Source organism: Bos indicus x Bos taurus, chromosome 29 (assembly GCF_003369695.1).
Source record: "Bos indicus x Bos taurus breed Angus x Brahman F1 hybrid chromosome 29, Bos_hybrid_MaternalHap_v2.0, whole genome shotgun sequence".
NCBI classification, from domain to species: domain Eukaryota; kingdom Metazoa; phylum Chordata; class Mammalia; order Artiodactyla; family Bovidae; genus Bos; species Bos indicus x Bos taurus.
The window spans coordinates 1,654,406-1,664,994 of NC_040104.1; the positions used below are offsets into that span (position 1 = coordinate 1,654,406).

The 10,589-nt window shown below is 64.9% G+C and overlaps 1 long non-coding RNA gene across 1 annotated transcript; it reads right to left on the reverse strand.

Moving 5' to 3' along the window:
- Positions 1-722: 722 nt before the first annotated feature.
- LOC113885947 lies at positions 723-3,375 on the reverse strand. The gene is made up of 5 exons (XR_003509356.1): positions 1,982-3,375; positions 1,769-1,892; positions 1,583-1,689; positions 1,377-1,504; positions 723-1,297 (listed from the first exon to the last, which is right to left on the reverse strand). It is a non-coding gene; the product is annotated as an uncharacterized LOC113885947 (long non-coding RNA).
- Between the last annotated feature and the right edge of the window lie 7,214 nt (positions 3,376-10,589).

Sequence of the window (10,589 nt, forward strand, 5' to 3'; positions counted from 1 at the left end):
AGCAGGACGCAGCCCCAGGCAGGCTCTTTCTGTGCACCCCCTCTTCCCTGTCACCCTCACCCCTTCCTACGCACCCCACTGTCGCCCGCCTGATGCGCGCTCACCCCCCAGCCCCGCTCTGCCCCCCACTGCAGCCGAGCAGATTCCACGGATCTCCTGCCTGTGGCCTCCTGAGCACCCCCTCCCCGCTCCACCACAGCAGAGAACGTGGGGGGGCCGCAGTGCGCAGGGCTGGGGACGAGAGTGGGGGCGGTGGGCTTCCTGGAGGCGGGGCCCGCCTCCTGCCAGTACTGTGGCTCGCCTGATCCCACGTCAAGCCCACTCTCCTGGGACGATTCTAGAAAGCAGCCTCCTAGACCAGGCCTTGGGGTTCTGCCCGGCAGCTCAGAGCGGCCTGGGCGTCGTGAGCGGGAGGGGCTCTCTCAGGGCTGAGGCCCGCTTTGTTCCCCCTGCCCCTCACCCCAGCCCCCACGTGGTGCTTGCCTGGTTCCTTATGTCCCGGCCCCCTCAGCCGCCCCTCCCACAGGAGCCCCGCCCCCCTCGTGTCCGCAGCCCCCCACTCTGTGTTCCGGCTCCAGGCCGCCCCCTCCCCTCCACATGGCCCCGCCCATGGTTTGCCCCCACGCTGTGTGCAGCCCTCCGTGCCTTCCCGTGTTCCCCCGCCCCATTTCCCCCCAGCCCCCCCTCCCCGTTCATCCCAAATGCAAGAGTCCTGAGACAAATTCCTGTAACTGAGTTTATTGATGAGTCCAGGGCATCTGAGGAGGCCCTGGCAGGGAGGGACACTAGGCAAGATGGACACACGTTCATGCTTGGTGTGTGCTCCTGATGTTCGGAGCCTCCAGACTCGGTGCGGGCGGGCGGGGCCCCTCACACGCGGGCCCCCCCACTCGGGCCCCCTCCCAGGCACCCGCAAGTGTGGGAAGGGTGCTGGGCGGGAGCACGGGCCAAGGAGGCCTACACATTCAGCAGTGTGCACACACGCGCGCTTACACACGCTCAGAGACCAGGGCTGGCTCCAGAGCCCCAACCAGTGCAAACGACTTTTAGTGCAAATTGATTCAAGGGGGACGGGGAGAACGGGGCTCTGGAGGCTCTGAGTCTCCTGAGCAAAGGATAGCAGAGAGAAGATCAGAAAATAGAGTCAGAAAAGGAGGAAAAGGAGGGAGGGAGGCTGTCGGTGGTCTCGGGGCTGAGGCAGGGGGGGGCCGCAGAGATGGAGTCGCCGGGCCGGGGTGGGTGTCGCCGCGGGGGCTGCTCTTCCGGTGGTGTGGGTCGTCCGTTCCTTTAGGTCAACCTGCGGACAGAGAGAAGGCGTGAGGGCGGGGCAGGCTGGGCCGGGGGGCGGGGCGGGGGCACTTCGCGGGGGACAGTACCTTCCAGAGCTGATTCCTGAGTTAGGGTGTGTAGTGGTTCCAAAATGCAGCATATTCTTGAGTCAGAGCTAGAAGACTTGAAGAAGTCCGTGTTCCAAGTCCCAGGCATGAGCTGGGTAGCACCATCTCTGCGGGGAGGGAGAGCGTGAGCGCCCACCTCTGGGGCCCATGCGCCCCGCCACCCTGCATGTGGCGGGCCCTCTCACCTTGTCATCTTGAGGGTTCTGGGTGTCTGAAGAGCAGCAGTGGTGTGTCTGCTCCGTCAGGAGACTAAAGGAACGTCGATATCTGGGCTCCCCGCGGGGCCAGTGTCCTACGGGAGAGAGGCGCCTATGAGGCTCAGTGCGGGTCAGCGGGCCCCGGGTGGGGGCACCGCCCGCATCTGCACTCACCTGGGAGGCTGGACGGTCCCGCCTGCTCTCTCCATCACACCGGACCATATCATATCCCTCTGTGCGCGTCCTGGCCGCCCGGCCTCCGTGGCTGGCAGGCACCAACACCCCACTGGAGACGTGGCTGTGGGCAGAGAGAGAGAGGTGGGGGGCGCTGACTGGGTGGGCAGAGGTGGCCAAGGGCATCAGGAGGGCAGCGGGCTGGACACTCACCTCCGTCTCCGTTCCGAGCTCAGAGGCACCGATCCCGCTCCGTCATCGCCCGCAGAGGCCCGCCTTGGCCACGAGCTCGAAGTCCAATGCCCCTCCCACTGGCTCGGTGCCCGGCTCTGGCCCCTCGCCCCTGCCTGTGCCCTGGCCTCCCTTCCCCCGAGAGTGCACATTCACGCCCCCCCACCCGCCCCACCTAGCCTGGTCTCGCCCGTGTCCTTGACTCCCCTGGGTGCTGTTCTATCTCTCATGCCCATCCCAAGGGCCAGCGGTTCGGGTCAAGTGTCCCCAGTGTCCCCAAGTGCACTGGGGCCCTCCCGCGTGGCTCCCGGGCCGCAGTGCCGCGTGGGGCTGGCGTCCACGGGCTGGGCCCGCGCAGCCTCCCTGCTGCAGGTATCTCTCCGGGCCTGTCTCGCGGCCACCGCCCCCCAGATGACATCCCGCCGCGGTTGCCCGCGCACTGCGCTGCCTTCTCTCTCATTCTCCGGCCCTCGAGGCTCTGGCTCAGGCCTGAGAACGCCTGGCCGGAGCCGCTCCTGTGACCTACTACTAAGTGAATTACAGTGGGTGAAGTGGCGGCTGGGAACCCCTCTGTCCTGAGTCCCCACCCTGTCCTGCTCGCCCCGGGGGCCTGAGTGCCCCCTACACGTGCTGGCAGCCCTGCCTGCTAAGCTCCCGCCTGGCTCTCTGGAAATGCCCTTGCCACCTGGGGCAGCCCGCGGCACCCCATCCCGCGGCCCCCAGCCCGCCCTGTCTCAGCTCCCCTGAGACGATATCACCTGTGCTGCCTGACCAGCCTGCGTCCTGCTCTGCCGGGAGGCCAGCCTCTCCACCTCGCTGGCCCGCGCTCCCCAGAACCTCCTTCTGCAGGAGACCAGGAGAGCAAGGACCAGCGAGGAGAAGGGGACTCACCTGGCCGGCAGAGCGCTGTCTTCACCTGCCCACGGCTGCCAGCTACGCCTCCGCTGCCCCAGCCCCAGGGCGAGCCTCTGTCAAGACCCCTGTCCACCAGTCGCCACGATCTGAAACCAAAATTGACCGGGATGAATGCCTGGCTCCCCCCTCTTCTTCTCCGCGCTGCTAGCTTGGGTCTTTCACCCTCCCACGCAGATGTTACCCGGCCTGCGGGGCGCCCGGGAGCAAAAAATGATCCCCAAAAGGCTCCCGGGCGCCCCGCGGCCCTCCCCAAGCCAGCCCCTCTGTGAGTCCGCTCCTGCCAGGCTCCAGATGTCCAAGGTGATCCTTGGCCCACCCCACGCAAACTTCCCTGCACCCCACTTCCCCGTCTTCCCCCGGTTACCCCTCCGCGTCCCCGTTTCCCCAGTTCCCCCCGTTTCCCCAGTTCCCCCAGTTTCCCCCGTGCCCCCCCATCCCTCCCACCACCCCCCTCCCACACCCTGCTCTTCGGGCCCTAGCCCGGGCTTTTTCTAACTGGAGGCGGCCCCGCCCAGCATTCCCGCCCCTGCCCGGCCAGCCAATCGGCACGGGGACCGTGTTGGGGCCCCCGCGAGGCCCGCCCCGACCCGGGACGGTCCAGCGCACGTACCTCGCCCGTCCTGGAATTCTCCAAAGAGAGCCGTCCCCGCACCCCTCCTTTGGCATCCGGTGGGGAGGCTCTGGCATTGTTCCCGAGAGCCCCCCCCTCAACACTGTGTCCCCGCAGGCGGCTGCCGCCCAACCCCCAGGGGCACACGCTGCCCCGGACGGAGGTCCGGGCGGGAGCCGCCGGATGCCCCGTGTGACTTCAGAGTTGCCTCCTGCCGCCTCTGTGGCTGAGACCACGCCGTGGTTCCGGAGCTGGGGGTGCGGGGGTGCGGGATGCGGGGCTCGGGGCTCCGGGAGGCCGAGGGAAGTTCCCCGGGTCTCACCGGCCGGTGGAAGCCAACCCTCCCGCTCGAGGGCCATCTGGCCGATGGAGCCTGCTGTGAGCACAGCGCCCTGTGCGGGGCAGGGTCCCCAGCGTGGCCGGGGAGCCCCATCTTGTCCCGCCACGGTCGACCCCACGTCGGGGCCAGGCGTGCCGCTGTCCTCTGCGCTCGCAGGCGCACCGGGGCCATGAGCCCGACAGCCTCCCCGGCAGTCGCAGCCCGCGGCTCACATCCAGAGTCCAGACAAAGACCAGAGCCTTGAACCCCCCAGCCACCTCATCCCTGGGGCAAGCACCTCGGCCTCAGGGGGGCTTTGGAAACCAGCAATCCGGAGGGTTTGGCCACCAAGTCTACAGTGCTGGGGCCATGGGGTGGGGGGCACGCCCCAGCAAGGGACCCAGAGCTCTCCAGTTCTGAGTCCACCTCAGTTAGGGCCTTGGGATGACCCTGCTCTCCTAGATCCCTGCCATGCCTGACAGCCAGCCTTTGCTGTGTGAACCCCCAGATTTATGTGGGAAAACTCCAGCCTTGACCATATGTGTACCCCCAGATTTACTTAGGAAAACTCTAGCTTTAACCATGGGTGAGCCCACAGAGTTACATGGGGAAGTTCCAGCTTTGACCGTGGGTGGACCCCCAGATTTATGTGGGAAAACTCCAACCATTGCTATGGGTGTGCCCCCAGATTTACATGGGAAAACTCCAGCCTTGACCTTGTGTGTACCCCAGATTTAAGTGGAAAAATTCCAGCTTTGACCATGGGTGAACCCCCAGATTTACATGGGAAAATTCTAGCCTTGGCCATGGGTGAACTCTCGGATTTAAGTGGGAAAATCCCAGCTTTGACCATGGGTGAACCCCCAGATTTCTTTGAAAAAATCCCAGCCTTAGCCATGGGTGAACCGTCAGATTTATGTGAGAAAACTCTAGACTTTACCGTGGGCAGACTCCCACTTTTGGCTGTAATCAGACCTCAGGCACAGCGGCCACGGGCGGTGATGTTGGCGCCTGCACCGCCGCCTCGCGGCCGCATCTGTCTCCACACCCACAACCACGCAGCCCTATTTGAGGGGCTACCAGCCAGGGAGGGGGTTCCTGATGCAGTGGGGAGGACCCCGGGATCCTCTGCCCTGGGCAGGCGGTGCCCGGTGCCCTGTGCCACCAGGGGACTGGTGCAGGAGGGGTCCCTCTGGAGCTAGGGCTGTGCCTCACCCAGGCTCCCCATCAGGCCCCTGTCATCCTCAGGACAAGACTTTAGCCCCCTGTCCACACTTGTCCCCCATCTTGGTGACGGGAGGCCATGTCTCTAGGGAGCTGTGGGGCCCACTTCCAACAGCTCACGGGCTCCCGGGCAGACCCAGGGGGCTTCTATTGGTCGGGAAACCCACCACCATGAGACTGTGAGGGCCCAGAGCGTGGCGTGGAGGAAAGCCCAGCCACTGAGCATGCTTGCTAAGCCCAGATCCCCACTGGTTAATGACCCCCCGGCACTAGGGTGCCTGCCGCAAGCCGCCTTGGTGGCAGCGCTCCGGCAACCAGCAGACGAGCGGCGGCTGATCCCAGAGTCAGAGGCACGCCCAGACCTTTAGCATTTCAAACAGCAGAACTGCATGGAGATGCTAATGACATACTGTTAGGGTTGGAGGCTCTCCTTGAAGGCAGACGCAGCTCGATAAAAGATCCAGAGTTTGGGAGGTCTGTCTGGGTGGGGGGCAGTACACTGGGCTAGAAGCACAAAGTCCAGGTTTTAGTGGCACAGGCTGCCATTCTCGTGCCAGGGAAACGTCAGTTAGGTCCCACACCACGGGACTTCAGTGGGGGGGGTGGCGGTGGGGAACCTGTGACTGAAGCTGCAGTGTGGCCCGACTTGGCACCTTAGGAGGCTCAGATGAGTGCCCGTTCCCTCCATGACACTCATGGGCCACTGTGATATCTGGCCTGTGCAGACCAGCAAGGTCTCTGGCTGGGCGCGCACGGACCCGGGCCGCCGCGTGGGCAAACCACCACCGCTGATGTGTGAGCCTGCACTGCCACCTCGCAGCCGCTTCTGTCCCCACATCCGCAACCCTGGGCTCCACTCAAGGACTGTGATGGGTCTATTTGGTCAGCCCAAGACAAAGAGAGAAGACCCTCGAATTCCCCATGCCCATGGCAAGGCGGCGCCCAGCACCCTAGGCTGCTGAAGGTCCCATAGAAAGAGTCTCTCTCTGAAGCTGGCTCCGTGTCCCCCAGGCATAGGGATCCCTCATTGTCCCGAGTGTTCTGTCTCCTCTCCTAACTTCAACAGTGCCGCCCGGGCTGACTTGGGGTGGAACGGGGTAGCTTGGACAAGTGTCCCATCCCCCGATGACCCTGTGGACCACTGTGGTATCCGGCCGGTGCGGACCCGGGATGCCGCGCGGACAGATCCTGTGGTGGGCAGACCCCGCCGCGGCCACCTTTGTGGTGATGCGTGAGCCTGCACTGCCGCCTCGCGGCCGCGTCTGTCTCCACACCCACAACCTCTCAGCCCTATCTGGGGTGCGACCAGCTAGGGAGGTGGCCCCTGACACAGCGGCAAGGACCCCAGTGTCCTCTACACACTGCCCTGTGTCACCGTGGCCTGGTGCAGGAGTGGTCCCTCGGGAGCTAGGGCTGTGCCTCACCAGGCTCCCCATCAGGTCCCTGTCACCCTGGATGTGAGGCCCTTTATTCCCCTACCCCCACGTGTCCCCCACCTTGGTGACCTGGGGCCATGCCTAGGGTGCAGTGGGGTCCACACCCAACAGCTCATGGGCTCCAGGGCAGCTCCTGTCAATTGGGAAACGCCTCCAAGGTCTTGCGTGGGTCCCAGAGCGCAGTGTGTGCAACGAAACAGCCACCGAGCACGCTTGCCCAGCCCAGATGCCCACCCCTTAACGACCCCAGGACTAGGGTGCTCGTTGAAACCCGCACTGGGCGGTGCTCGGCGACCCGCAGACCAGCCGCGGCCGAACCCAGAGGCAGCAGCACGCCCAGACCTTCAGCATTTCAAACAGCGAAGCATGGAGATGCTAATGACCGGCTGTTAGGGTCTGACGTTCCCCTTGCAGGAGGATGCGGCTCAATAAAAGACCTAGATTTCTGGAGGACTGTCAGGGGTGGGGAGGCCGTAGACTGGACTGGAAGCACAGAGTCCAGGCTTTAGAGCCACAGGCTGCCATCCTCCAGCCTGGAGACAAGACATAGGTCCCACCCCTTGGGACTTCGGTGGGGAGGCGGGGGCTGTGAGTGTAGCTGAGGCTGCAGTGTGGCCTGACCTGGCACCTTAGGAGGCTCAGACGAGCGCCCTGTCTCCCACATGACCCTCGGGGCCACCGCGGTATATGGACCCGGGATGCCGCGTGGGCGAACCCCGGCCGCTGATGTGTGAGCCCACACCGCCGCCCCGCGGCCGCTTCTGTCCCCACACTCACAGCCGCTGGTTTTTGTTTAAGGGCTGTGATGGGCAGGCAGGGTCAGCTCAAGACAAAGAGAGAAGAGCTGTGAAATCCTCCTACCCTCGGCAAAGCGGCGCCCAGCACCCTGGGCTGCCGAAGGCCGCGTAGAAAAAGTCTCTCTCTGAAGCTGGCTCCGTGTCGCCCCAGGCATAGGGATCCCTCAATGTCCCGAGTGCTCCGTCTCCTCTCCCACCTTCAACAGTGCCGCCCGGGCTGACTTGGGGTAGCTCGGACAGGCTTCCCATCACCCCGATGACCCTGTGGACCACCGTGGTATCCGGCCGGTGCGGACCCGGGATGCCGCGCGGGCGGATCCTGTGGTGTGCAGACCCCCCCGCGGCCACCTTGGTGGTGATGTGTGAGCCTGCACTGCCGCCTCGCGGCCGCGTCTGTCTCTACACGCACAACCACACAGCCCTATTTTGGGGTGTGACCAGCTAGGGAGGTGGCCCCTGACACAGCGGCAAGGACCCCAGTGTCCTCTACACACTGCCCTGTGTCACCGTGGCCTGGTGCAGGAAGGGTCCCTCGGGAGCTAGGGCTGTGCCTCACCAGGCTCCCCATCAGGTCCCTGTCACCCTGGATGTGAGGCCCTTTATTCCCCTACCCCCACGTGTCCCCCACCTTGGTGACCTGGGGCCATGCCTAGGGTGCAGTGGGGTCCACACCCAACAGCTCATGGGCTCCAGGGCAGCTCCTGTCAATTGGGAAACGCCTCCAAGGTCTTGCGTGGGTCCCAGAGCGCAGTGTGTGCAACGAAACAGCCACCGAGCACGCTTGCCCAGCCCAGATGCCCACCCCTTAACGACCCCAGGACTAGGGTGCCCGATGAAACCCGCACTGGGCGGTGCTCGGCGACCCGCAGACCAGCCGCGGCCGAACCCAGAGGCAGCAGCACGCCCAGACCTTCAGCATTTCAAACAGCGAACCGCATGGAGATGCTAATGACCGGCTGTTAGGGTCTGACGTTCCCCTTGCAGGAGGATGCGGCTCAATAAAAGACCTAGATTTTTGGAGGACTGTCAGGGGTGGGGAGGCTGTAGACTGGACTGGAAGCACAGAGTCCAGGCTTTAGAGCCACAGGCTGCCATCCTCCAGCCTGGAGACAAGACATAGGTCCCACCCCTTGGGACTTCGGTGGGGAGGCAGGGGCTGTGAGTGTAGCTGAGGCTGCAGTGTGGCCTGACCTGGCACCTTAGGAGGCTCAGACGAGCGCCCTGTCTCCCACATGACCCTCGGGGCCACCGCGGTATATGGACCCGGGATGCCGCGTGGGCGAACCCCGGCCGCTGATGTGTGAGCCCACACCGCCGCCCCGCGGCCGCTTCTGTCCCCACACTCACAGCCGCTGGTTTCTGTTTAAGGGCTGTGACGGGACAGAGAGAGAAGAGCTGTGAAATCCTCCTGCCCTCGGCAAAGCGGCGCCCAGCATCCTGGGCTACCGAAGGCCGCGTAGAAAAAGTCTCTCTCTGAAGCTGGCTCTGTGTCCCCCAGGCATAGGGATCCCTCAATGTCCCGAGTGCTCCGTCTCCTCTCCCACCTTCAACAGTGCCGCCCGGGCTGACTTGGGGTAGCTCGGACAGGCTTCCCATCACCCCGATGACCCTGTGGACCACCGTGGTATCCGGCCGGTGCGGACCCGGGATGCCGCGCGGGCGGATCCTGTGGTGTGCAGACCCCCCCGCCCCGCGGCCACCTTGGTGGTGATGCGTGAGCCTGCACTGCCGCCTCGCGGCCGCGCCTGTCTCCACACCCACAACCTCTCAGTACCCCTCGCAGAGGCAATGGGGCTGGGAGATCAGCCCAAGACCAAGGGAGAAGACCCCGAGATACTCTTTGCGCTGGATGTGGCAGCCCCCAGAACCCCTCTGGACCTGGTCTCCTGTCCCTGGACAGCCCTCCCCTGGGCTCCCGGTCACGTCCGCCACGGGGCAGGGCCTCGCTTTCTGCCCCGTGCACCTGCCCTCAGCCTCCTGTGGGTGCTGGTAGTGGTGCTCCAGACCCGCTGTCCCTGGTGGTCAGGCTCGCTGTATCACGTGGGCTCCTGGGCAGACCTGGGCACTCCTGTGGGCCCTTCTGTCCACTCTCCCGTCACCGAGCCGGGGCCCATCCAGGGGTCCTTCTGGTTTGGATTCACACTTTTCTGGGGTGGGTGGCCACTGTTTCTGCTCACTGATGCCCTTGGGGGAGAATGGAGGTGTTTGCCGAGACAGCTGGCAGCTGTTTGCATCCTAATGGGTTATTTGCATCTCTATGGAAGGACTTGGAGGAGAGGCTAGGCTTTAGCTTCCAGTCTCCAAAGCTAGAGCGGGCTCCCCAGTGGAGAGGCTACCAGGGCTCCAGGACCTCTGGCGCTAGGCTGGTCTTGGCTGTGACAACAGTGGGTGCTGCTCTCGGTGCGTGGGCCGGCACCAGGAGGAGCTTGAGGAGCACCAGCAGATGCGGCCTCGGGTGTGGCCAGTCCAGGGCGGTGGGCTGCCATGGACAGACCTTCTCTCCCTGACAGTCTCGCATCTGTGCTGCCGGCGTCTCCAGCCCCAGGCTGGACCGGTGTCCCACCCGTGTGTCTCCATCACCACCGCATGCCCAGGAGCAGGACACAGACTGCGCCAGCACAGAGGCAGCTCCACCCTCCGCCCCTCACCTGAGTGCAGGCCGCACAGGGCTACTTACTGGCCCCTGGGCCCCAAGCTGCTCCAGTCTAGTTGCCAAACCAGTGGAAAAATAACCGGAGCCTAGACTGCCACCGCCAAGCCGTGTCCTGGGGACCCAGCGTGCACCCCTCAGCCGCCAGGTAGGAGTGCACATCCGCCCTCGAGCTCAGTACTCCTTCCGGGGCAGGTCACACACAGGAGCCGCTGCTGACACAGAAACTGGAGGACGGTGCTAACTGGTGCGGCGCAGGGGCGTCGCCTGCAGGCGCCTACGGGCTTAAGGGTGGGTGGAGAGGGGCTCGCCACCTGAGTGCCCGGGGCGGGGCTGTCAGAGAGAGGCCCCCACTCGGCCCTGGGGCGTGAGGCGGGGAGCACAGCGGCCTTCTCTGTTGCTGGCGCCCGGCGGGCTTCTCTGATAGCTGAGAGTGACTCCCTGGGGTGGGGGCCAGTGGCTTCATTCCTCAGAACGAAGGCGCATCACCGAGTCCAGAGGGGCGGAGAGCAGGAGGATGGGAGGGGGGTGGGCGTGGCGGAGGGTTCGGGACTGAGGGTCAGCTGGGCCCTCGGGCTGGGGCACAGCCAAGGGGACAGCGAGCGGATGGCACAGGAGCGTGCAGGCCTCGGCTGCCCT